Source organism: Rhinoderma darwinii, chromosome 2 (assembly GCF_050947455.1).
Source record: "Rhinoderma darwinii isolate aRhiDar2 chromosome 2, aRhiDar2.hap1, whole genome shotgun sequence".
NCBI lineage: Eukaryota > Metazoa > Chordata > Amphibia > Anura > Rhinodermatidae > Rhinoderma > Rhinoderma darwinii.
Window position 1 is genome coordinate 361,973,945 of NC_134688.1, and position 24,677 is coordinate 361,998,621.

Here is a 24,677-nt window from a genome sequence, read left to right on the forward strand (position 1 = left end):
GATAAGGCAGTTATAAACTGGTGACAGAACCTCTATAAGGAACATTGGCCTTTACTGAGTGACACGTTCCCAGGGACAATAGAGTTCCAAGATTTCCCAATGATGTCCTTTAAGAGATCCACTAACCTAAAAGACCGACTAGTACGGAAGATATAGGTCCAAAGAATAAGTGTGACGAGGAAGGGATGTTTTCCTTGTTTGGAATGTTGCAATTGCAACAGTATGTTGAGAGGCAATACTTTTGTGTATCCCAGGACGGGTAAGGTATACAACGTGAATCAATTTTTTACATGCCAGTCCAGTTATGTTGTGTATGTTATCCAATGTCCATGTGCAAATTTGTATGTTGGGAAAACTACCCAAGAATGTTGGAGACAAATAAACCAACATAAGTATACAATTAGAAGTGAGAAAACCAAATTACCTGTCCGTTAACATTTTATTAAATTTAGTCATAATATCTCTCAATTGCATTTCAAAATTATAACTGGAGCGTTTCACATGAGGAGATGGGGAGATAGAGAAAAGACTTTGAAAAAGCTTGAGTTAAAATGGATCTATGAGCTTGACACACTTGAACCAAAAGGTTTCAATAGGGTGATTGGTATCTGTTAACTATGTTTCCCGCATGTGATTCTGGTGGCATTATCACAGAAAGGTTAGATTTATGATGAGGTGCCCAACCAATGGTTGTGATTTCAACTGATTTTTTATAGATGTCTTTTGCACTACTATTGAGGAGAACCAGGAATACAGTGGGTTATGAAGGCATAGGAACTTTGTTGTCGTCTGAATCCTGTTGGAAGACTCATCCTTATTGTCAGAGGAGTCTCTTGGTTGTGTTTGTGGCACAGTGGTTCTTTAAATAGATACTATCATGTTGATTTAAAGATGGAAGTGGGGTTTTCCTTTATTTGGGGGACTGAGTGGAAAAGATTTGTGTTTGTGAAATAGTGGTAAGGAATGACTCCTCCCTGATGACTAGCCCGATCATATATGGGGAGAGTATGTATGGGTCTAATGCTCAGCTAAGTAAAAGGTTGTTGCCTGGTTTGACTCATTGTCCTTATTTAGGCTATTGAGACGTATGCAAGTGTTTAGTTGAACCTATAAAATGGCTATATAGTCTAAACATGTGTCAGAAAAAAGTATACATGGCGAAGGTGTAACAAGTTGAAAGACTTTGGGAGAAAAAGTAGAGCCAAGATCCAGCGCTGGGTGTGAGTAAAAAGGAACTCCTGTTCCAATTTTATTGGTATAACAAATTAAAATAACTAAATAGGAGAGTTCTTCAGTGTAACAGAGTACAGAGATGAGTGATGGGTAGAGGATCAGAATTTGCCTTGTTTAATTGTGCCTACGCGTTTCTGACACGTCTTGTGTCCTTATTCATGGCATGCATCTTGGCTCTACTTTTTCTCCTGTTGTTCGCTGCTGGCCGTGCGGGAATCCGAGCGCTGTCTGTCCCCAGACACAACCAATGGTGAGCTGGAGGTTCCCCCCCCCCCTCTTCCCTACTCATAATTTTTGTTGAAAGACTGTGCTTTATATTGTTAGTTAATACCACTAGTGATAAATTTGACTTATAATTCCCTAAAGAATATTAGGTACAGCCCCACTGTAATTAATTATAGTTATAGAATTGTATAATTTACACTGGGCTACGAATATAGCCAAGGGACTATTTGAATGATAGGGGTGGTGTTCAATCAAATTATTCTGTCTTTGTGCTTGTGTCAGTCATGCGCAATGCGAGGAGAAAGATGGTGAACATTCGGTATGTTTAATTTTAGACCTTCCCACACTTTATTCCTGGCGATCTTTAACCCCTTCCCGCTTTTGACCTTCTTGGCAGCCTCATTTTCAAATTTGATGTGTCAATTTATGTGGTAATAACTTTGGAATGCTTTTACCTATTCAAGCAATTCGAAGAATGTTTTCTCGTGACACATTGGACTTTATGTTAGTGCTAAAATTTGATCGATACATTCAATATTTAATTGTTAAAAACACCAAAATGTAGCGAAAAATTGCAAACATCTGCATTTTTATATATTTTAATGCATCTGCTTGTAAGACAGATAGTAATACCACACAAGATAGTTGTTAATTAACATTTCCTTTATGTCTACTTTAGATTGGCATAATTTTTTGAACATCCTTTTATTTTTCTAGGACGTTACAAGGCTTATAACTTTATAAAATTTTCAAGAAAATTTAAAAAGGCTATTTTGAAATGGCTTTACAAGTCCCCATAAATCACCCCATTTTGTAAACTTCACCCCTCAAAGTATTAAAAACAGCATTCAGAAAGTTTCTCAACTCTTTAGGCTTTTCACAGGAATTAAATCAAAGCAGAGGTGGCATTAACAAATTTAATTTTTTTGCAGAAATTCATTTTTCTCTGTAACATGGAAATTCATTTTTTTCTGTAACACAGAAGGATTTACCAGAGAAATAAAAACTAAAAATGTATTATGTATTTTTTTCCAATAAAATATAGAATCTTTTTAATTTCCACAAGAACTAAAGGAGAAAAAGCTCTCCAACATTTGTAAAACAATTTCTCCCTAGTACAGCAATACCCCATATGTGGTCATAAACGGCTGTTTGGACCCACTGCAGGTCTCAGAAGGGAAGGAGCGCCATTTGGCTTTTGGAATGGTTTCTGGGCGCCATGTCACATTTGCTGAGCCTCTGTAGTACTAGTACAGTGGAAACCCCCCAAAAGTGACTCCATTTGGGAAACTACCCCACTTGAGGAATCATCTGTGGGTATAGTGAGAATTTTGACCCCAAAGGTTTTCTGCTGAATTAATTAGAATTGAGCCATGAAAATTACAAATTATTTTTTTTTACAATAAGATGTAGTTTTAGATCAGCATTTTTAAATTCTACAAGGAATAAAGAAGAAAAAACACCCCAACATTAGTAAAGCAATGTCTCCCGAGTATGGTAATACCCCATATGTGGTTATAAACCGCTGTTTGGACCTATGGGAGGGTTCAGAAGAAAAGGAGTGGCATTTGTGTTTTGGAGCATAGATTTTGCTGGAATGGTTTGCGGACACCATGTCACATTTGCAAAACCCTGATGTATGGCTGTAGCCATCTTTATCTTGACTCTGATAACTTGCTGCAGCGTGATATCATGCAACAAAAGCCATTGAAAGTCATTGAAAAAGTCAAGATAAAGAATCTTGCCACTGTGTATTTAATGACTACATCTGTACCTAAAAAACAGACAACATTTTAGAAACTACACCCCTAAAGGCATTTATCAGGGGGTGTAGCAAGCATTTAGACCCCACATGTGTTTTTCAGAAATGAATACGCAGTGGATGATGCAAAGTGAAAAATGACAATTTTTCCACTGATCTGCCATTTCACCGCTCAATATGTTGTGCCCACCTTGTGCCACTGGAGAATCTTACCCCATAGATTTTTAATCGGGTTCTCCCAGGTATAGCATTGCCATACATGTGAACATAAACTACTGTTTGGGCACACTGTAGGGCTTAGAAGGGAAGGAGCACCATTTGGAGTGTGGAGTTTGCTTTGTAGTAGTTTTTTTTTAGAGTTTTACTGGTATTTCAGTTTATAATGTGGGGAAATATGTAAGCTGGGCAGAGTACATCAGGGGCATAATAAGAGGGTATAAAAAATCCGGTAAATCATACAATTATCCATAAATGTGTGGTACGCTGTGAAGCAATCCGTTGTGCGCAGGCCGGTGTCGCACTGATAAATGGTGTCCTTTCTTATTCTTTTATAACACCTCACCTTTTTCGGACTTTTCCTCCTTTGTAGTTTGAGATATTTTGCTGGGAAAGTGTTGTCCTGGTATAATACGGGCGCCCTCGCTTCCAGCAGATGTGCTATGTCCCTTCCCTTCCTAGTTCCTAAATACTAGGGGCCTTGATAACCACTTCTTGAAACTGAATGAATGTTCCTCTCTGGTCTTGCACACTGGGATATTTTTTTCATCACCGTATTACTAGTGCTATAACTTTTTTATTTTTCAGTTTATGGAGCATGGTGAGGGCTTGTTTTTTGCGAGATAAGCTGTAGATTTTATTGGTACCATTTTGGGACACATATGACTTTTTGATCACTTTTTATTTCATTTTTGGAAGCGGAAATTAACAAATACAAGCAATTCTGGAATTGTTTTTTATTTTCTTTTTTTTACAGCATTAAGGGCATGACCACACATGGCGGAATTCCTCCGCAACTGTCCGCATCAATGCCGCACAGAATCTGCGTTGCAGATTCTGCAGCGGATCTGCACAAAATGTGCAGAAAATTGATGCGGACTGGCCGCTGCGGACTGCAGGAAAAGTGCTTCTCTTCTCCCTATTCAGTGCAGGATAGAGAGAAGGGACAGCACTTTCCCTAGTGAAAGTCAAAGAAATTCATACTTACCGCCCGTTGTCTTGGTGACGCGTCCCTCTTTCGGCATCCGGCCCGACCTCCCTGGATGACGCTCCAGTCCATGTGACCGCTGCAGCCTGTGCTTGGCCTGTGATTGGCTGCAGCCGTCACTTACACTGAAACGTCATCCTGGGAGGCCGGACTGGAGACAGACGCAGGGAGTTCTCGGTAAGTATGAACTTATATTTTTTTTTACAGATACATGTATATTGAGATCGGTAGTCACTGTCCCGGGTGCAGAAACAGTTACTGCCGATCGCGTAACTCTTTCAGCACCCTGGACAGTGACTATTTACAGACGTCTCCTAGCAACGCTCCCGTCATTACGGGAGCCCCATTGACTTCCTCAGTCTGGCTGTAGACCTAGAAATACATAGGTCCAGCCAGAATGAAGAAATGTCATGGTAGTAAAAACAATACGCTCCGCAGCACACATAAGATCTGCGGACTTCATTGCGGAATTTTGACTCTCCATTGAAGTCAATGGAGAAATTCCGCCATGAGTCCGCAACCAGTCCGCCACTGCTCCGCAACAGACAGAGCATGCTGCGGACACCAAATTCCGCTCCGCAGCCTATGCTCCGCAGCGGAATTGTACGCATCGTGTAAACGAACACTGCTAAATTAAAGTGAAAGTCAATGGAGAAACGGCTCCGCTGCGGATTAACGCTGCGGAGTGTCCGCAGCGGAATTTAAGTGAAATTCCGCTATGTGTGAACCCGCCCTAACAGTGCACCATATATTACATGTTAACTTTATTCTGCGGGTTAATATGATTACGGCGATTCCAAATTTATACAGTTTGTTTCATGTATTGCCGCGTTTGCACAATAAAATCACTTTTCTAAAAAAAAACAAACATTCGTTTTCTGTGTCACCATCTAAGACCCATAACTTTTTTATTTTTGTGTGGACAAATCTGTGTCAGGGATTCTTTTTTGCGGGATGGGTTGTTGTTTTTATTGGTACTATTTTGCTGTAAATGTGTTTTTGATCACTTCTTATTCCACTTTTTTGGAGGAGATGGGACCTAAAAACACAGATTCTGGTGTTGTCTTTCATATTTTTTTTTTACGACGTTCACCATGCGGGATAAATTATGTTACAATTTTATAGTATGAGTCGTTACAGACGCGGTGATCCCAATTATGTATAGTTTCTTTTTTTCCAGTAATAAAACACTTATTATGGGGAAAAAAGGGCAATTCTGTGTTTTTTAACTTGAAGCTTTTATTTAAATTAACTTTTTTTTACTTTTGTCCCACTAGGGGACCTGAAGGCCTGCACCGCTGATCGCTATTCCAGCATACGTAGTGCAGTGTATTAGAGCTGTCAGTCATAGCTATCTAAGACTGACAGCAAGCCTTTAAAGACCGGGTCCTCATAGGCTCCCATACAAGGCAAACACAGCAGACACCGCAACGTAACTGTACTGCACTTTGCAGGAACTCCTTCCCGACAGCGCCGTATATATATGATGGAGGTCGGGAGGGGGTTAAACGAAATAATAATGTATGCTTCACTGATATTGTTGGAATGTTTTACGTGTATAATGTTTATATATGAGGTTTATAATGTTTCTATGTTAATTATGCATATTAAATAATGTCACAGGTTATGTGTTATATATAGTGTATAGTGTGTATAGTCCTTGTATTTATGCTTGATAAAGACCATATCAGGGTTGAAACGTTGCATGTTTTTATGCTTAGTGCATAAATACAAAAGCCCTTTTCACTACTGGAGTGCTGCTGTTGTTCTCTTTTACTTCAGCAAATAAATATAACATTTAGGGTAGACTTTAAAAAAGCTCTGTCAAGTATTTTGCATGAGAACAAGTTCCTGCAGATACTGCCATATAGGCACAATGTAGTGAAACAGTTTCTAATAATTAGTAAAGTTTGATTGCCATTTTATACTCACCATTAAACTATTAAACGGTGACAGGTTATATCTGTTATATATTTCTGCTGCATCGGATTTGTTTTTTCCTGTCTGCATACTGCTGAATATTTCATATTGTAATGGTAATATAAATATTGTCTGCTAAGAAACTTAGCAGCGTACATTAACACCAATGGATGTGAGTTCTAATCTTAGGTTTTAGAAATCCAGGCCTCTTTTTAATGTCATTCCCATTTTGTAGACTGTTTATTCTTCTTGGCATAAAAGAATGGATGCAACTGTTATGCTAATTACAATGTTTTCTCACATTTCCTTTCTAACACTCATCTATGTATTAACATATATATGGATCATTTTGGAAGTATTACATTGTATCGGCTTATTATCTGTTACATGAATAGAATCTTAGGGCTAAATGCAGATGTATAATGGCAATGACCAGAATATTTGAAAGAATGAATGGATGTTCTTCTTCCAGAGTGGAGGAGCAATTGTGTTGTTATGTAGTAGGTTGTAATTATAAAAAAAGAACATGGTTGTTTGTCATCTAATGTATATCATACCACAAGGGGAATTAAAGGTATAGTACATTTAGGGGAACTGTCTGAAAACGAATAAAGAGCAGAGGGCATCTCATCATACACTGTACATCAGGCTCCTAGTAAATTGTACTGGTTTACTTGGGGTTAATATTTTTTTGTATTGTCAGTGCCTTTCCCTTTATCTTCTAGAATTTTTTCAATTTGGATGATTGAGTCTTTGCTACAAATATTTGTTCACGTTTATAGGGATTATTCTGTTTCCGCAAAGCCAGAAGCTTATTGTGGGCCAAGAACCTAGTTGTGGAAGTGTAGCCTCCAAATAATACTAATGTTAATGGTTGGTGCAGAGCTAGCAAAGCACTAGGAACCTAGGTTTGAATAAAAAAAGGAAAATCAATATCTGCATGGGGTTAAAGGATCTGAACACTTTTTCATTTTTATTGTTCATTTGCATCCTAAATGTAAAATCAATCAACTTTCTAAATAGTCTTCATTAAAAATGTCATACCATTCTGCTGCTGTAACATCTATGTAACTCCTTCATATAGCTGGTTGTCCTGCACATTCTAACGTAAATCCGACAACACACAGCTCCAATCAGGACTGCTCTCTCTGCTCTCCCACTCCCTTCTCTAAGTGTTAGAGATAGCAGCCCGGAGGGGGTTGTATACAGCAAATCATAGTGTGGAGAGCGAGGAAATCATCCCAATCTTCAGGGGGGGGGGGGGGGGTGGTCACACAGACTGTATTGTGTCAAAGGGAAAATAGGGCGGCAAGCGCACAGGGGGAGAATCATGCATGCTATGTATCAGTGTATAGAGAGATGATAGCACTTACGGCAGACTCTGCAGGAGGAATCACACACTCTTCATCATCAGTGCCAGGACAAGGTAGAGGAGATCCCTTTTAGGCTGTAAAAAAAGGGAAACAGTACAGGAATAAAGCTTTGCTAGTTTATGAGAGCTAGTGAAGACAGCAGCATCTTGCACATGCAGATCTCACATCCAGCATGTATTGCTGTTAATGACATGGCCACATGAGCCAAGTCTAAACCTAGGAACTGTAAATTAATGAATGAATGAAGATTGCAGCCTGAAACTTTTTTTTTTTAACTCAAGGTAACCACTAACATATGTAAAAAAATATATATATTTTCTTTGTCAAAGGTGTCCTATAAAATAAGATATAGGCCTCACGCACATGGCTGTATTATAGATTTGTGTTTTACGAGTCCATAATATGACACTGATAGCTTTCTATACGCCCATATAGTACCACATGGAGACATACTCTATCGCATTTTGTGTTATAGAAGTTCCCCTAGTTCTTCACAGAAGTACCATACAATGGTACACAATGCGCCTATGAGTCTGTAATACGGACAGGTAGTAACTCTATGTGCCACCATCCAGGGTCTCTACACATGGCTACAGTGAATAGAGCCTAACATCAAGTTTTATGTTTTAAAATGTTTAAATTTTACTTGCTTCATATTTTCCTCAAATTCTCCCCAAAGTAGCTGCGTGTTGCAAATACAGTTAATCACACCTATTATAAAAGAAGTGCATTTACCTGGCAGGAGAAAACATAGAAAATAGGAGAAAAGTGGTGACAAATTAAAATAATTTTAGAGAGTGATTGTGAGTGACATTAACTTTCTGTTGCCTGAGATAGGAGTGAAATGTTTTTCACAGTAACCAATTTGCATGACAAGACTGTACACCAAGCCCTGGACATCTGCTCATCGTGTTATTCAAGAGAATATGGAGATCTGTCATCTTAGGATCTTAAAAAATTAAACATTTCTTATAGTTAATCATTTCTTCTTCCATTTCAGTCACATCACGCTAACTTATTTTTGGCTGTCCATCTCAATCTGACACAGGTCTCTATGGAGTTAGTGCTCTGGCCGGTGAGGTTCAAGGTGACTACAATCTTGAGCAAGCTGGGTTCCTTATAGGACTTGTAGATAATTAGCTTTTGCTTCCTGAGGAATTCTGAGATCATGATCTATAAATGTGATTGGCAGCCTGTGATTGATGAAAATGGATTTTAACACTCAGCTAGTCATTCCATGTGGTATTATGAAAACATTTTATATTGACAGCTTCTATTTATAATAAAAGCCTGTGCTCTAGTATAGAGGAGTACACTGTATTTTGTGTAATAATCTATTACTGAACTGTTAAACCACAGTCTTTAAGTTCAATGAAATTGCTGACATTCTTTATCTAAGCTTGCAAAAGGCTAAAATACTATACAACACAAATATTATATGCATTGTATCATATACAGTGCCTTGAAAAAATTATACATCTCCATTTTTCCTGTTTAGTTGCATTACAACCTGGAACTAAAAATTGATTTTAAATTAGATTTTATGTAATGGATCTGACAAAATAGTAATACACGCCCAGTTGTCTATTAAGAAAGTTATTAGCATAAAGCTAAAATAGGTCGTAACTTGGTGGAAATAGATTGTTTTTCTAAATAAAAACACGGCTCTCCTTCCCCCTTGCCATGTTTGTTTTCTCTACCAATCAATGACGTGTAATTTCTTTTCCACATTTTTTTTAAGTAACTCGAGCATAAAAACATTTGTACATTTTACAAGCAATATAGTTCTATACACAACACCAGAACAAAGCTCAGTACATAAATACAGCCGCAGAACCAAACTCAGTACATATATATACAGCACCAGAACCAAGCTCAGTACACATATACAGCACCAAAACCAAGCTCAGTACATATATACAACACCAGAACCAAGCTCATTACATATATACAGTGCCAGAACAAAGCTCATTATATATATATATATATATATATATATATATATATATATATACACAGCACCAGAACCAAGCTCAGTACATGAATACAACACCAGAGCAAAGTTTAGTACAAATACATTTCAGTACAGAGATCATTTGCAGGTCAGGTTAGCAGCTTCCAGTATGACCTGAATAATCATATACTGGGAGTTGCATATTCCCCAAAAAATAGTACCCTCCACCATCTGTAAAGATCATACAGTAATAATTAGGCTTCGTTCTCACCTGCGTCGTGGTTCCATCCATGGGTTCCGTCATGGGAACCCATGAACGGAAACCAAATGGAAACCATAGCTCTGCGTTACCATTTCAATGGTAACGCTTCCATTGCTAATGGTTTCTGTTTGTCTCCGATTCACAAGATTTCCGTTTTATTGGCGCTATCAATAGAGTAGTCGACTGTATCCACCTGTAATCTATCACATCTAACTTAGATGTGATGTATTACAGGTGGATCCAGCATGTCAGAGACACACAGGACCCGCTGACACTGAACCCATGGATACAGAGCAGCTGTATCTCAAAAAGTAAAAAGATTTTTAATAAAAACGAATTATACAGTTGCACAAAACACACTGACTGCCATTTAAAAAAAAATCCCTTTCAAAGGTGTACATAACCTTTAATGCAAACAATCAGATCGTAACAACCATTGTCCAGTAAAACACGCAGCACATGCAGTTTTACCAAAAGTCGGTGCAGTTTTTAAATGATTGTTAATGTCTGCAAAAAACTCCATGGACAATCATTTGAAAATTGCACAGACTCGTGGGAATGCAGCATGTTGACGTGGTTTGCAGCTGTATCATTGTAAGACAGCAGCTACTATATGTATATACTGTATTTGTATCGGTATGTTCACACATGGCAGATACGCTGTTTAAAAGCACTGCCCTGTGGTGCAGTTTTTCGGCAAGGAATGGCCGCTGCGGAAAACTGAGCAGAAAAAAAAAATGGATACTTACCATTGCGATGCTTCCCTCCGACATCTTGCAGCACTGGGATGATGTTTCATCCCAAGTGACCGCTGCAGCCTGCGATTGACTGCAGCGGTCACATGGGATGAAACTTCGTCCCAGGAGGCCAGCCCGGAAAAAGAAACAGAAGTCTAGGAAAGTATAAGATTAAAAAATTTTCGGAGTTGCGTTTTTTGCAGCGGAATCGCTGCATTTCTGCCACCAAAAACACAACATCTGCTATTTATTGCGAGTTTTACTTCCCCATTGAATTAAATGGTGAAAACCCGAAACAAATAAGCAGCATTTACGCAAATACAATTAACATGCTGCGGAGCGGAGGTCAATTACTGAGCCTATTTCCCACTCATCGTGTGGGTGAGATTTGTTCAAATCTCACCCACTCTGTTGCTACTGCATTTGAGCTTGTCCACACGTAACGGAATTGCTGCATACTTAAATATTCAGCAAAATACAGTAGCAGCAAAGTGGGTGATACTTATCAAATCCCATCCACACGCTGCGTAAAATTTCTGACGTATTTTTCGTACCGCAGCATGTCAATTCCTGCTGCGGAAAGTGGACTGAATTGCTGCGTTTTTCAGAGATGTCACCATCCCCCAGCATTGTGAAAAACGCAGCAAAATCCGCACCATTTTATGCATCAAAAAACGCAAGAAATGGTGCTGTTTTTCCACAGCAGAATATCTGCTAGTTGCTCCAGAAGTTTTCTGTACCAATTCCAAAACGTGTGGAGAAGCCCTTGTACTGCGGATTTAGGGTTTGTCCACACACACAACAGAATTGCTGCAGAAAATGTCTGCAGCCATTCCATTGAAAGTCATGGGCACACATGAACACGTACACATCACACACTATATATACACATACACATGAACACATAACACACTATATACACACATGAACACATCACATACTATATATACACACATGAACACATCACACACTATATATACACATGTACACATCACATACACTATATATACACATCACATACACTATATATACACACATGAACACATCACACACTATATATACACATGTACACATCACATACACTATATATACACATCACATACACTATATATACACACATGAACACATCACACACTATATATACACATGTACACATCACATACACTATATATACACACATGTACACATCACATACACTATATATACACACATGAACACATCACACACAGGAGAGGTGTAAAGAGTAGGGAGGGGGGAGATTTGTTAGCAGCACAGACTACAGCTGCTGTTACAGTCGGGCGGCAGTTCTTAGCTGCTGTGCCCTGCGCCTGAGGCCAGAAGCTCACCTAGAAGGCAGGCCGCCGACACTGATCTAAGTTGCGCCCGGGGCACAGGCCCCGCCTGCCCCCCCAGCTACGCCCCTGATGGAAGCTATTGTACTTTACAAACTTCACTAGCACTTTATTCATAGAATCATGGAAACTCAAGCCTAGCTACAGTGTATGAATGTAAAGATCGGATCAGTTAAACCTCACCAGCGAAAAACGGCAACAAATACACTGCATGTTAACAAGCTTTGGTATTCAGGACGCAGCAATTTTTTTTATTTTTTAATGGCATTATTTACGGCTACTATTAATTTATTAATTTATTTTGGTTGGGTAGGAAAAAACAGCATTATTGCTATTGTCTTTTAGTTATTTGTGTTTTGTTTTTAAATTGTTGTTTTACACATAAGTAATATCACAGAGTGGGAACTCTTTATAAAACATAACCTTTATTCATTATTCAGATTAAAATACTCTAGGTAATTCTTTTGATACTCAAATACCCCTAACACAGACAGTGTTGAATCAATAAGCAATCCACAATTATCAACTGGAGTACCCAGAAAATTATATCTAGATGGCGTGGTACCATACATATCCTATGGACAAACTCCAGGGATACAAAAAAATTTATCACACACAGTTAGTGTCATTTCTAAGCAACAAATATTGCATAAAATAGTCATAACAATGGCACTTCATAACCGTCCCAAGACATTTCCTCAACCTAGTTGGTTCAATAAGGGACAATACTGGCCAATTTGTGTGTAATTGGAGACCTATAAAGGTGTAGATACATTTATAATAAATATTTGCTTGTATCGGCATTTGTGCCAAATTACAACTCACGACTCCTGGGAGTAAAGATGACAATTGGCTGAGGAAGGAACAGGTGGATGAAGATCAGGGCCGACCTTATGATAGATGGCGACCCGTGCAAAATTATCTTTCGGCACCCCACCCCATCATAAAAAAAATGGCCCATATAAAATGTATAATGCCCCCCACAGTATAATACCCTATATAGTGCCTACACACAGTATAATGCCCCTTTAGTGCCCCCCATACAGTATAATAATAATATTTAATAATATAATATATTATTACCCCTTAAGGACACAGTATTTTGTCCCCTAATTGTGCCCACACAATATTATGCCCCCTAACTGCCACACACAGTATATTGCCCCTGTAGTACCCGTACACAGTATAATGTCCACTTAGTGGCCCCCACACAGTATAATGCCCCCTTCCCCTGGCTGCCACACACAGCCCCCCACCTTTTGGATAGTGCCCCATGTAGATTTTCCCATACAGCCTCCCTGTAGACAGTGCCATAATCCCTCACCTCCTCCTTGTAGATCGTGCCATACAGCTCCCCACCTCCCCCTTGTAGACAGTGCCCCCAAACAAAAAAATATTTTACTCACCTGGGCCACGTTCCCACGACGAACTGAGCTGCTGCTCCACAATGGGAACCTTGCATAAGCCGGCGTGATCCTGTAACCTAGTACAGAGTTTACCGACCTTTTCGGACTCGAGGCACCACTGGAAAAATACAATTTCCTCAGGGCACCCCTACACAAAATTGTTTAGAGAAAGATAGAAAATGGCTAAAAACAAGCACTACGCTCATAGGGTATGTTCACACAGCGTTTTTTTGTAAGGCAAAAATAATATTTTTTGACCTTTTTTGCATTTTTTTTAAGCCGTTGAAGCTAATGCAAAAGTCGCATGCAAAAAAGCTCCAAACGAGCGCTGCAGGTATTTTCTGCCTCCTATTAATTTCAATTAAAGCTCAGAGGGGGAAACCACTTGAAGACCATCAGCCCCCCACCCACATTAAAATGAGCATCAGCCCCCACTCACAGTAAAATACGCTCCCATGTCTGGTATCGCCGCTAGCAGCCGCTATGGCTGCTACAGTGGTAGCGACGCCACTGAGTGAAGAAGCGCCCGGGAGGAAAGGTGGCTGCTGAGTCACCGGGCCCAGGCGCTTCTGAAACAAGCAGGGGAAGGGAGCCAGTACAGCGCCCACTTCTACCTACTGGAGTGATGCGCCCTGTGCAATGGCACAGGACGCACACCCTTAAGGCCGACCCTGATGAAGATAATCCATTTTACAAAACATCCTGATTTGTGAAAGTTGTAGATGGAGGTTTGGCATTCCACATGGTCTGTGATGACTTCCTAGGGAGGCGTGGTGTTCTTGTACACAGTAAAACTTTTTTAAGACAAAAAAGGTTATAATTTTTTCAATGAACTTTACTTAAAAAAAATAATTGCCCCATTTGGGGACGTATACTTGTGGTCCTCCTAAATACTTCCATGATACATTACAATACTTTTGTATTGTAGGGCATCATAGGCATATAAAGATGGCAGATAGAGTCATAATGTGAGAGACAGTTTGTTAGCATAGTAACCAGTACAGTACAATTGTCAACACCCAAACACTGTATTTAATGAAAACCAAGGTCAAGGCCTAAGGTCATTATTCTAGGGGTACTATCCTTGAACACTTCTGTGAACATGCTTGGTTTACATTTATAAAAATAGAAATGAGTTTATACAAAAGGTCTAAAACTAGTAATGATTCGACTGATGATCAGTTATTATTGTAAAGACAAAGCAGGTGGTTAACTGATTATCAGTTTCGCAGACAAAGTAATTGGATAGGATTTATTAGTGTTCTTGCTGATAATGAAATGCTTTACTTAAAGTAAAACTAACATAAAAATTACGAAAGTAAAGACGCCAGTGAAAAATTATTTTACATGGTATTTCTATGCATTTTTAACTTGCACATTGCAAAGATTGCTGTCTGTGTTAAACTTCTTCACGTGAAAGTATGTACTATTACTTCCTAATTACAGGCTCCTTACCGCAATAGGATGTAATAATACGTCCTAGTGATCGTGCGGGCACAAGAGCTTCTACTGTGACTGCTGGGATCAGAGAAACCTCAGATCTTGGCTGTTTAACTCCCCCGTTAATGCCTCGGTCAGCCCATGGGCACCCACTGCGATGCGTTCTCAGCATGCCAATGGGTTACCATGGCAGCTGGGCGTCAAACAAAATCCCCTAAGAATGCTATAGGCATTTGCTATTATGCCATGCTAAAGGTAAAAGATTTTTAAAAAATGTAACAAAGTTTTTCATTAAAAATGATATGAATGATTAAAAATAGTTCACCATAAAATGAAAATATATATATATATATAAAATGGTGAATTTGAAAAAAACAACTTGTTCTGCAAAAAACAAGCCCACATACAGTCATTGCTCTTGGAATGCAGCATGGAAAAAAAATATTTCATTTCTTGGTCCTGAAGACCCAGGCCAGTCAGGCCAATCCTTAAAGGGTTAATGTTATGCCATAGTTTTTCCTTAAGGACCAAATTATTTCCATGACAATTTTTTTCATGCCAGAAAATATATCATAACCCTTCCCTCACAGAGGTGTGTATTAGCAGGTAAACATACTAAAATTATTTTAAATAAACATAATATAAAACCTGAAAAAGTCAAGGATAAGAACCACTAGTTTATCCATCTGCCCCAGTTAAGGCCCTTTTACACAGGCCAATTATCGGGAAAACACTCGTTCATAGAACGCTCGTTGCCAATAATTGACCTGTGTAAACAGGGGACCAATCAGCAGATGAACAACCAAACGCTTGTTTATCTGCTGATCGTATCATTTTAAAAATGAAAAATATTATTGTTATCGACAGGCACGTCTCTCTGTGTAAGCAGGGAGACGTGCAGCCGACATGATAATAATGTATGGGGACACGCGATTGGAGTAACGAGCGCTCGTCCCCATACTAGCTCCTTGTGCAAGTTGCAAATGAGTACCGATCAACGCGCTGTCTTGTTTATCGGTGCTCGTTTACACGGCGGTCTTTTGGCACAACACAGAGGATCCATGGGTCTCTTGGCTTGTCTGCATCAGTCCGGCTTTATAATCTTACATGGAGATTGTTCTCCCAGTAGGACCCTACTGGCCCTGTGTACATCAAACAATGCAAGACTAACACGGCAATACGTTTGCATATTTATGACCTGCTTCTAATATCTAATATGGGGACAAATAGGTCGATAGATTAAGCAACATTACTATTTATTCAGGACAGTGGCTCATTTTAATGATAATATTATTGTCACAATCTCTGACATTATAGAAATGATCAATAAAAGTAATTTTTAATGTAAGCCACACTGCTCTTTTGCCCATTTCTATTTTTTCTTCCCAATGCAATATGTGACTATACTGTGAGGGTGGTGCACACCAGGATGGGGAGCGTAACACTGGGTGATTACATCTATTCTATAGATAAATCTAGCTGAAAGCACTCAATTCCAATGAATTGCTCGTCATTAGATCATTATTGAGTACATTTTGGGATCAAGTTAAAATATAAATGCATTCAGGTTTATAAATTTATAAAGGTTTATAACTTTTCTTATACTGAAGATTCAATAAAGACATTGTACAAAACACAAGTGCATCCAGGTTTATAATACGGCTTCTTTAGCCAGCAGATCAAAACTCCAACATATACAACCCTCTTCACACCTCGTAGGCTATTAGATGAAGTCTCACAAATGATGCAGCTGCTGAGCTATTAGATATCATCAAAGAATGACTCTCGCAGCATGTCTGTGCTCACTCTAAGTACATAAGGTCAGATTTATCACTGTGATAGGTTGGGAAAATGTAAAAAATTTAATTAATTTGAGTATTGGCAAGTGCATATTTTTAATATGCAAAGATTGGTGAAGATCACCTATTACACAATATTGTATCGTGTCAAAGAGACCACATTGGTGTACACCACCAAGTTGAGCTGAGTTAGATCAGAAAAAGGATAAGGGGAAAAGAATGTGGTCTGTGAGAAAATTAATAATTAACTTTTATTATATTTGCATTAAAAGGAACAAATGATTAAAAGGTCCAGTGGTGCAATTTGGTATGTGTGAGTGACCCCTCAATTCACATACCCTTAGCCATGAATTAAATGATGAGGTGATATATAATATTGCTGTCCGTATGTTCCGTAAGTAGTACTAGATGATTATACTATAACTGCCACAGATTGCATTATAAATGAATGAAGCTGTTAAACTAAGAGTTCTACCGATCACTCGGTCTTGAATTGAGACTGGCTGTGTAGCCTTAGTTGAAGTAATGACTGTTGCACTATGTGGCAATAAGTGCAGCTGGGCCAGTAGAGATATGCCCTGCTGCGTATTGAGAAGAAGTGTAATGATAAGCGAGGTGAGACCTTGCAAGCCTCTCTCCCCTGCGTTAGTGTTGGTATAACGGTGTGAACAGTCACTAAACCGCACCCTCACGCTGGTGTCCCTGGGGATCAGAGCAGCAGCGTGGGGAACGGGCGTGTGTAATAGTAGGAACACTCTCAGCTGTCAGCTGAGAGGCAATGTGAGAGAGTCATTCACAGGAATGATTCTGCTATTAGGACGGCCGTGAGCAGTAGTGGCCGTGCTCAGCTGTAAGCCGAGAAGCAGTGTCACATTGACCGCCTGCAAATTGCCTGATGGCAAGGTATGCCTCAGTGGTACCTGGGCAAAAGCAGAGCGGCGAGGGCTAAGGTCCGACACCGAACCTCACCCCGGCAGCAACTGAATGTGTGCGGCGAGGCTGCTGTCAGTACCCGCAGGTGAACAGGAGTCACCAACGGGAGTCGGCAAGAAGCCAGACAGAATTCAAACACCCAGCTGATAGACTCAGCAGGGCGCACTGCAGCCACGAGCACGGACAACCAGCAGGCAGCTGGCAGCCGTGATTACAATGAGAGGATCGTAGAACGAGTAGTGGAACTTAGACAGCTAGGGCCAAGTGGTGCACCAGAGGATTGTTAAAATAGTTGCTAAGCACCCGACGTGCGTTTCGCCAGAATTCTGGCTTCTACTAGGGGTCGAAGTGAGTCTATCAGCTGGGTGTTTGAATTCTGTCTGGCTTCTTGCCGACTCCCGTTGGTGACTCCTGTTCACCTGCGGGTACTGACAGCAGCCTCGCCGCACACATTCAGTTGCTCCCGGGGTGAGGTTCGGTGTCGGACCTTAGCCCTCGCCGCTCTGCTTTTGCCCAGGTACCACTGAGGCATACCTTGCCATCAGGCAATTTGCAGGCGGTCAATGTGACACTGCTTCTCGGCTTACAGCCGAGCACGGCCACTACTGCTCACGGCCGTCCTAATAGCAGAATCATTCCTGTGAATGACTTTCTCACATTGCCTCTCAGCTGACAGCTGAGAGTGTTCCTACTATTACACACGCCCGTTCCCCACGCTGCTGCTCTGATCCCCAGGGACACCAGCGTGAGGGTGCGGTTTAGTGACTGTTCACACCGTTATGCCAACACTAACGCAGGGGAGAGAGGCTTGCAAGGTCTCACCTCGCTTATCATTACACTTCTTCTCAATACGCAGCAGGGCATATCTCTACTGGCCCAGCTGCACTTATTGCCACATAGTGCAACAGTCATTACTTCAACTAAGGCTACACAGCCAGTCTCAATTCAAGACAGAGTGATCGGTAGAACTCTTAGTTTAACAGCTTCATTCATTTATAATGCAATCTGTGGCAGTTATAGTATAATCATCTAGTACCACTTACGGAACATACGGACAGCAATATTATATATCACCTCATCATTTAATTCATGGCCAAGGGTATGTGAATTGAGGGGTCACTCACACATACCAAATTGCACCACTGGACCTTTTAATCATTTGTTCCCTTTAATGCAAATATAATAAAAGTTAATTATTAATTTTCTCACAGACCACATTCTTTTCCCCTTATCCTTTTCCTGATCTAATTCATATTTTTAATATGTTGTAAGATCCAAGATATATGTTTATACGCTTAGTAAAGGCATTAAAACAATCCTTTTTCCGACTGAACCCAACAACATTATCAGTTGATCGCTGCGAATCTGGCTTCAGAAACCCCTATGTGGTTAGCTGCGGCCAACTATAAGGCCCACTGCAAGGGATATGTAGTGTTACATTTCAGCCATTCCATGTAATACATAGGCGAGCGAGGTCCCCCACAGCGATGACCACTCATTGTTAGTGGCTCCACACTCCAGCTAATAGAAGGGCTTATAGAAGGGAGGTCTAGAATTATGGCTTCTTTGCCAAACTATTCTCTCATGCAGAGCGCAACTACTCCATTGGGGACCTGGTGTTACTAGCTTTCAAGTTGGCCTTCAAGGAGTGGAGACACATGCTGGAGGGCGCTATTCATCCTATCATCATCTATACGGATCACAAGAATCTCACGTATCTGCAGTCTCCACAACGATTAAATCCTCCCCAAGCCAGATGGTCGCTGGTTTTCGCCCGATTCCAGTTCCTTCTCCACTTCCGTCCAGCAGGTAAAAATATGATGGCTGATGCCCTGTCTCTGTCATTTGAAATTCTTTTTGGTCTATCAGCATGGTACGTATTGACTTGGCAATTGTTGCCCACTCTTCCTTGCAAAAGCGCTCCAAATCTGTCAGATTGCGAGGGCATCTCCTGTGTACAGCCCTCTTTAGGTCACCCCACAGATTTTCAATGGGATACAGGTCTAGGCTTTGGCTGGGCCATTCCAAAACTTTGATCTTCTGGTGAATTCCTTTGTTGATTTGGAGGTATGCTTTGGGTCGTTGTCGTGCTGAAAGGTGAAATTCCTCTTCATCTTCAGCTTTGTAGCAGAGGCCTGCAGGTTTTGTGCCAATATTGCCTGATATTTGGAACTGTTCATAATTCCCTCCACCTTGACTAAAGCCCCAGTACCAGTGCAGAAAAACAGCCCAAAAGCATAATGCTGCCTCCATCATGCTTCACTGTGGGTATGGTGTTTCTTTTGGTGATGTGCAGTGTTGGCTTTGCGCCAAACATACCTTTTGGAATTATGCTCAAAAAGTTCAACCTTGGTCTCATCAGACCATAACACTTTTTCCCACATGCTTTTGGCAGACTTGATGCAGGTCTTTGCAAAAAATAGCCGTGCTTGGATGTTTTTCTTTGTTAGAAAAGGCCTTCCGTCTTGCCACCCTACCCCACAGCCCAGACATATGAAGAATACGGGAGATTGTTGTCACATGTACTACACATCCAGTACCTGCCAGAAATTCCTGCAGCTCCTTTAATTTTGCTGTAGCCTTCTTGGTAGCCTCGCGGACCAATTTTCGTCTTGTCTTTCATCAAGTTTTGAGGGACTTCCAGTTCTTGGTAATGTCACTGTTGTGCCAAATGTAATCCACTTCTTTACTGAACGTCTTCACTGTGTTCCATGGTATATCTAATGCCTTGAAAATTCTTTGGTACCCGTCTCCTGACTGATGCCTTTCAACAATCAGATCACTTTGATGTGTTGTAAGCTCTTTACAGACCATGGCTTTTGCTGTCACATGCAATAAAGAAAATAACAGGAAAATCCTTATAGAAAAGCTGAACTTTATATGGGGTTACCCAGAATCACTTAAATAATGGCAGCTGTGTACTGACTACTATTTAACATGATATTAAATGTGTTTGGCTAATTCAGAACATCACCACATCCCCAATTATAAGAGGGTGTTCACACTTATGCGACCACATTATTGTAGTTTTGTTATTTTTATTTTTCCCCTCTAAATAAGTTCAGTTTGTTTTTCAATAGAATTGTACAAATTATGGGTCACATTAAAAGGTGGAAAAAGTTCTGAAATTATTCATCTTGTACTGATTTTTTGACATGACAAAAACCTGGCATTTTAACAGGGGTGTGTAGACTTTTATATCCACTGTATAAAAAGGACTCTTCCCTATTCATCCTTGCCTGAGCGTTGTTGTTCATGTTCATTATTAATGTTCCCTTAGTTGTATCCTGTATCCTGTTTTTCCGTGTCCTGTATCCCGTATCCAGTAATTGTGTTTGTTGCAGTGTGAAGCCAAGTGTTATCTGTGCCAAGTGTCATCTGTGCCCAGTGTTATCTGTGCCCAGTGTTATCTGTGCCCAGTGTTATCTGTGCAACGTGTCTGCTACACCATGTGTCTGCTACACCACGCCGAGTGTCTGTGAAATCATCTATCCAGGTACTCTTGTCCTATTGATTATTGTTTGGCCAGCTGCTACTCCGATACAACAGAACGGCCTAGTGGGTCCAAATACCCCAGAGTCATGACAGTAAGTCAATGAGGACGGTCAGGTACCAGTGGTATTTGTTGTGTAACTGATTGGCTATGCGTTGTGGTGTGGCTGCTTAATTGACCGGGAACAACGAGGCTTTGGTGGCCACATTCTGGCAGGGACTGTCTTCAGGGATCAAGGACGAGATGGCTGCTCGCAATCTGCCATCTATCCTGGACGATCTTATCCTACTCGCCTCCCGGGTTGACATGAGGATCCGGGAACGTTCCCAAGAGGTTCTCTGGGAGAGAGAACTTCCTAGGCTGGATTCTACTTTTCAGCAATCTTCCTCAGTCGTCCCACCAGAGGATCCGGAGAGACAACGCAGACGCACTTCTGGACTTTGTCTGTATTGCGGCCTCAGAGGCCATATTGTGTGTTTATATCCCCAGGGGCCAGAGAGATCCCATTGCCTAGGATTGTTTGGAGAGGTAACCCTAGATGGAACGGTACCTAATAAAGCCTTCTGTTCCAAGCTGACTATTCCTGTGACCCTAGTATCCGGCGACAGGACGCATCAAGTTTCTGCCTATCTTGACTCTGGTTCTGCTGCAAACTTCATCCAGAAAGAGCTTGTGGATCATCTTCAGTTGCCCACAGTTCCCCGAGAGACGTCTTTGGCTGTTGCCTCAGTTAATGGACTGCCTCTGCCGGATCCCATCGTTTCTAAAACCAAACCGTTGAAGCTCCAGGTTGGAGTACTTCATTCTGAATTACTTTTTTTCCTTGTTTTGCCCAAGGCCATCAATCCTATTCTGCTGGGCCTGCCTTGGCTTCGACTACATGCCCCAGTCCTGGACTGGAATTCTGGAGAGGTTCTCCAATGGGACTCCAAGTGCCATGGTCGTTGTCTGTTGCAGATCCATCCTGTCAAGCCTCCTCTGCCTCAGTCATTGGCGAGACTGCCTCCCCAGTTTGCTCAGTATGCAGATGTTTTCAGCAAAAGGGAGGCTGAGACACTGCCTCCACATCGGACTTATGACTGCCCTATTGAACTGGTTCCTAATGCCTCTCTCCCCCATGGACGGATATATCCTCTCTCCTTGCCAGAGTCTCTATCCATGTCGGCCTATATCAAGGAGAATCTGGAGAGGGGTTTCATACGAAAGTCTTCCTCCCCGGCCGGGGCTGGATTCTTCTTTGTTAAAAAGAAGGATGGATCCCGTCGACCCTGCATTGACTGCCGTGGTCTCAACCAGATCACAGTCAAGAACAAATACCCGTTGCCACTTATTTCTGAGCTGTTTGATCGCATACGAGGAGCCAAAAAAAATTCTAAGCTAGACCTGCGGGGGGCTTATAATCTAGTCCGGATTCGCTGGGGTGATGAATGGAAGACGGCATTTAACACCCGGGACGGGCACTGTGAATATCTAGTGATGCCCTTCGGACTGTGTAACGCTCCCGCAGTGTTTCAGGAGTTCGTTAACGATATCTACGTCTGTGTTGTTGTTTATCTCGATGATATTTTGATTTTCTCCCCAGATTTGACGACTCATCGGAGGCATGTCCGTCAGGTTCTACTACGATTAAGGGAGAATCGTTTATACGCCAAGCTGGAGAAGTGCGTCTTTGAGAGGAATTCTCTGCCCTTCCTGGGCTACATCATCTCAGATCAAGTCCTCAAGATGGATCCTGAGAAAGTGAAAGCTGTCCTGGAGTGGCTACGTCCTCAAGGCTTGAGGGCCATACAGCAGTTCCTGGGATTCGCCAATTTCTACCGGCAGTTTATTCCTAACTTCTCTTCTCTGACGGCTTCCATCTCGACCCTTACCACGAAGGGTGTGAACGCCAAAGTGTGGACTCCAGAGGCAGAGTCCGCATTTATTAGCCTCAAGAAAGCCTTCACTTCAGCCTCGATCCTCCATCATCCTGACGTATCTCGGCAGTTCTCTCTAGAAGTGGACGCTTCCTCTGTTGGTGCAGGTGCACTTCTGTCCCAGAGGAACTACAAAGGAAAGGCAGTAGTATGTGGCTACTACTCTAGACTTTTTTCTTCTGCTGAGCGCAATTACTCTCCATTGGAGATCGGGAGCTGCTGGCCATCAAATTGGCCCTGGAGGAGTGGAGACATCTTGTAGAGGGCGCTGCTCACCCCATCCTGATCTTCACCGACCACAAAAACCTTACCTACCTTCAGTCTGCACAACGACTGAATCCCTGTCAAGCCAGGTGGTCGCTGTTCTTCACCCGTTTCCAGTTTTTGCTCCACTACCATCCCGCCGACAAGAATGTGAGGGCTGATGCCCTGTCCAGATCGTTTGAGATGGAAGACACGGTGGAGTCCCTTCAGACTATCATAGACCCGTCCTGCATTGTCACTGCTAATCCTCTGCAGGTTAGAGACATCCCTCCTGGGAGGACTTTTGTTCGGTTGACAGACAAGAGAAGAATTCTCAGCTGGGGACACAGTTCTAAACTGGCTGGACATGCTGGTGTCCGGAAAACCCGAGACCTGATTGCTTGTCACTTCTGGTGGCCTCCGCTACCTAAAGATGTTCTGGACTTTGTCTCTTCTTGCACGGTGTGTGCCTCTAACAAAGTGACTCACTCCAAGCCTGCCGGCCTGTTTCATCCTCTGCCTGTACCCAATGCCCCCTGGCAGCACATTGCGATGTACTTTGTCACAGACCTTCCCCCCTCAGCAGGATGCAACACTGTCTGGTGGTGGACCGGTTCTCTAAGATGTCACATTTTATCCCGCTGACCGGCCTACCTTCTGCTCCTCGTCTGGCGAGTCTCCTCATTCTACACATCTTTCGCTTGCTTGGCTTGCCTCTTCAAATCGTTGTCGGACCGGGGTGTTCAGTTTACCTCAAGGTTCTGGAGAGCCCTCTGTAAACTCCTGGATGTGAGTTTGGACTTTTCCTCAGCCTATCACCCCCAGTCCAATGGGCAAGTTGAGAGGTTCAACCAGATCATGGAGAATTATCTCCGCCACTTCTTCTCTTCACAGCACGATAACTGGGTACAGCTTCTTCCATGGGCCGAGTTTTCATACAACAACCACACAAGTGAGTCCACCACTTCCACTCCATTTCACATTGTTTACAGTCAACATCCTAGAGTCCCCCTTCCTGTGTCGACTTCATCTCAGGTACCCGCTGCTGACTCTGCATATGGGGACTTCCTGCAAATCTGGCAACAGACCCGGTCCTCTATTTTGCTGGCGGTAGATCGCATGAAGCGAAAGGCAGATACTAGGAGAAGAGAGCCGAGTCAGTATCTTCCGGGGACTAAAGTCTGGCTGTCCTCTCGGAACATTCGCTTGAGGGTGCCTTCATACAAGTTTGTTCCCAGGTTCCTTGGCCCTTTCGAGATCCTGCAACAAATCAACCCTGTCTCCTATAAGCTGCGGCTGCCTCCTGCCCTCAGAATCCCCAACTCATTTCATGTGTCCTTCCTGAAACCAGTGGTCCTGAACCGCTACAGCAAGACTTCTAGTTCCACAGTTGCTCCCAGCAGTCCTTCTGATGTATTCAAGGTA

The 24,677-nt window shown here is 41.7% G+C and overlaps 1 protein-coding gene across 1 annotated transcript in view; it reads right to left on the reverse strand.

Annotated features, from left to right (window-relative positions):
* Positions 1-7,712: 7,712 nt before the first annotated feature.
* The window catches only part of LOC142741353 (uncharacterized), a 37,930-nt gene continuing 20,965 nt past the window's right edge, over positions 7,713-24,677 (reverse strand). The window contains exon 2 of the mRNA XM_075850732.1: positions 7,713-7,791. The gene's annotated coding sequence lies outside the window, so the exon portion shown is untranslated. The remainder of the gene's footprint in view (positions 7,792-24,677) is intronic.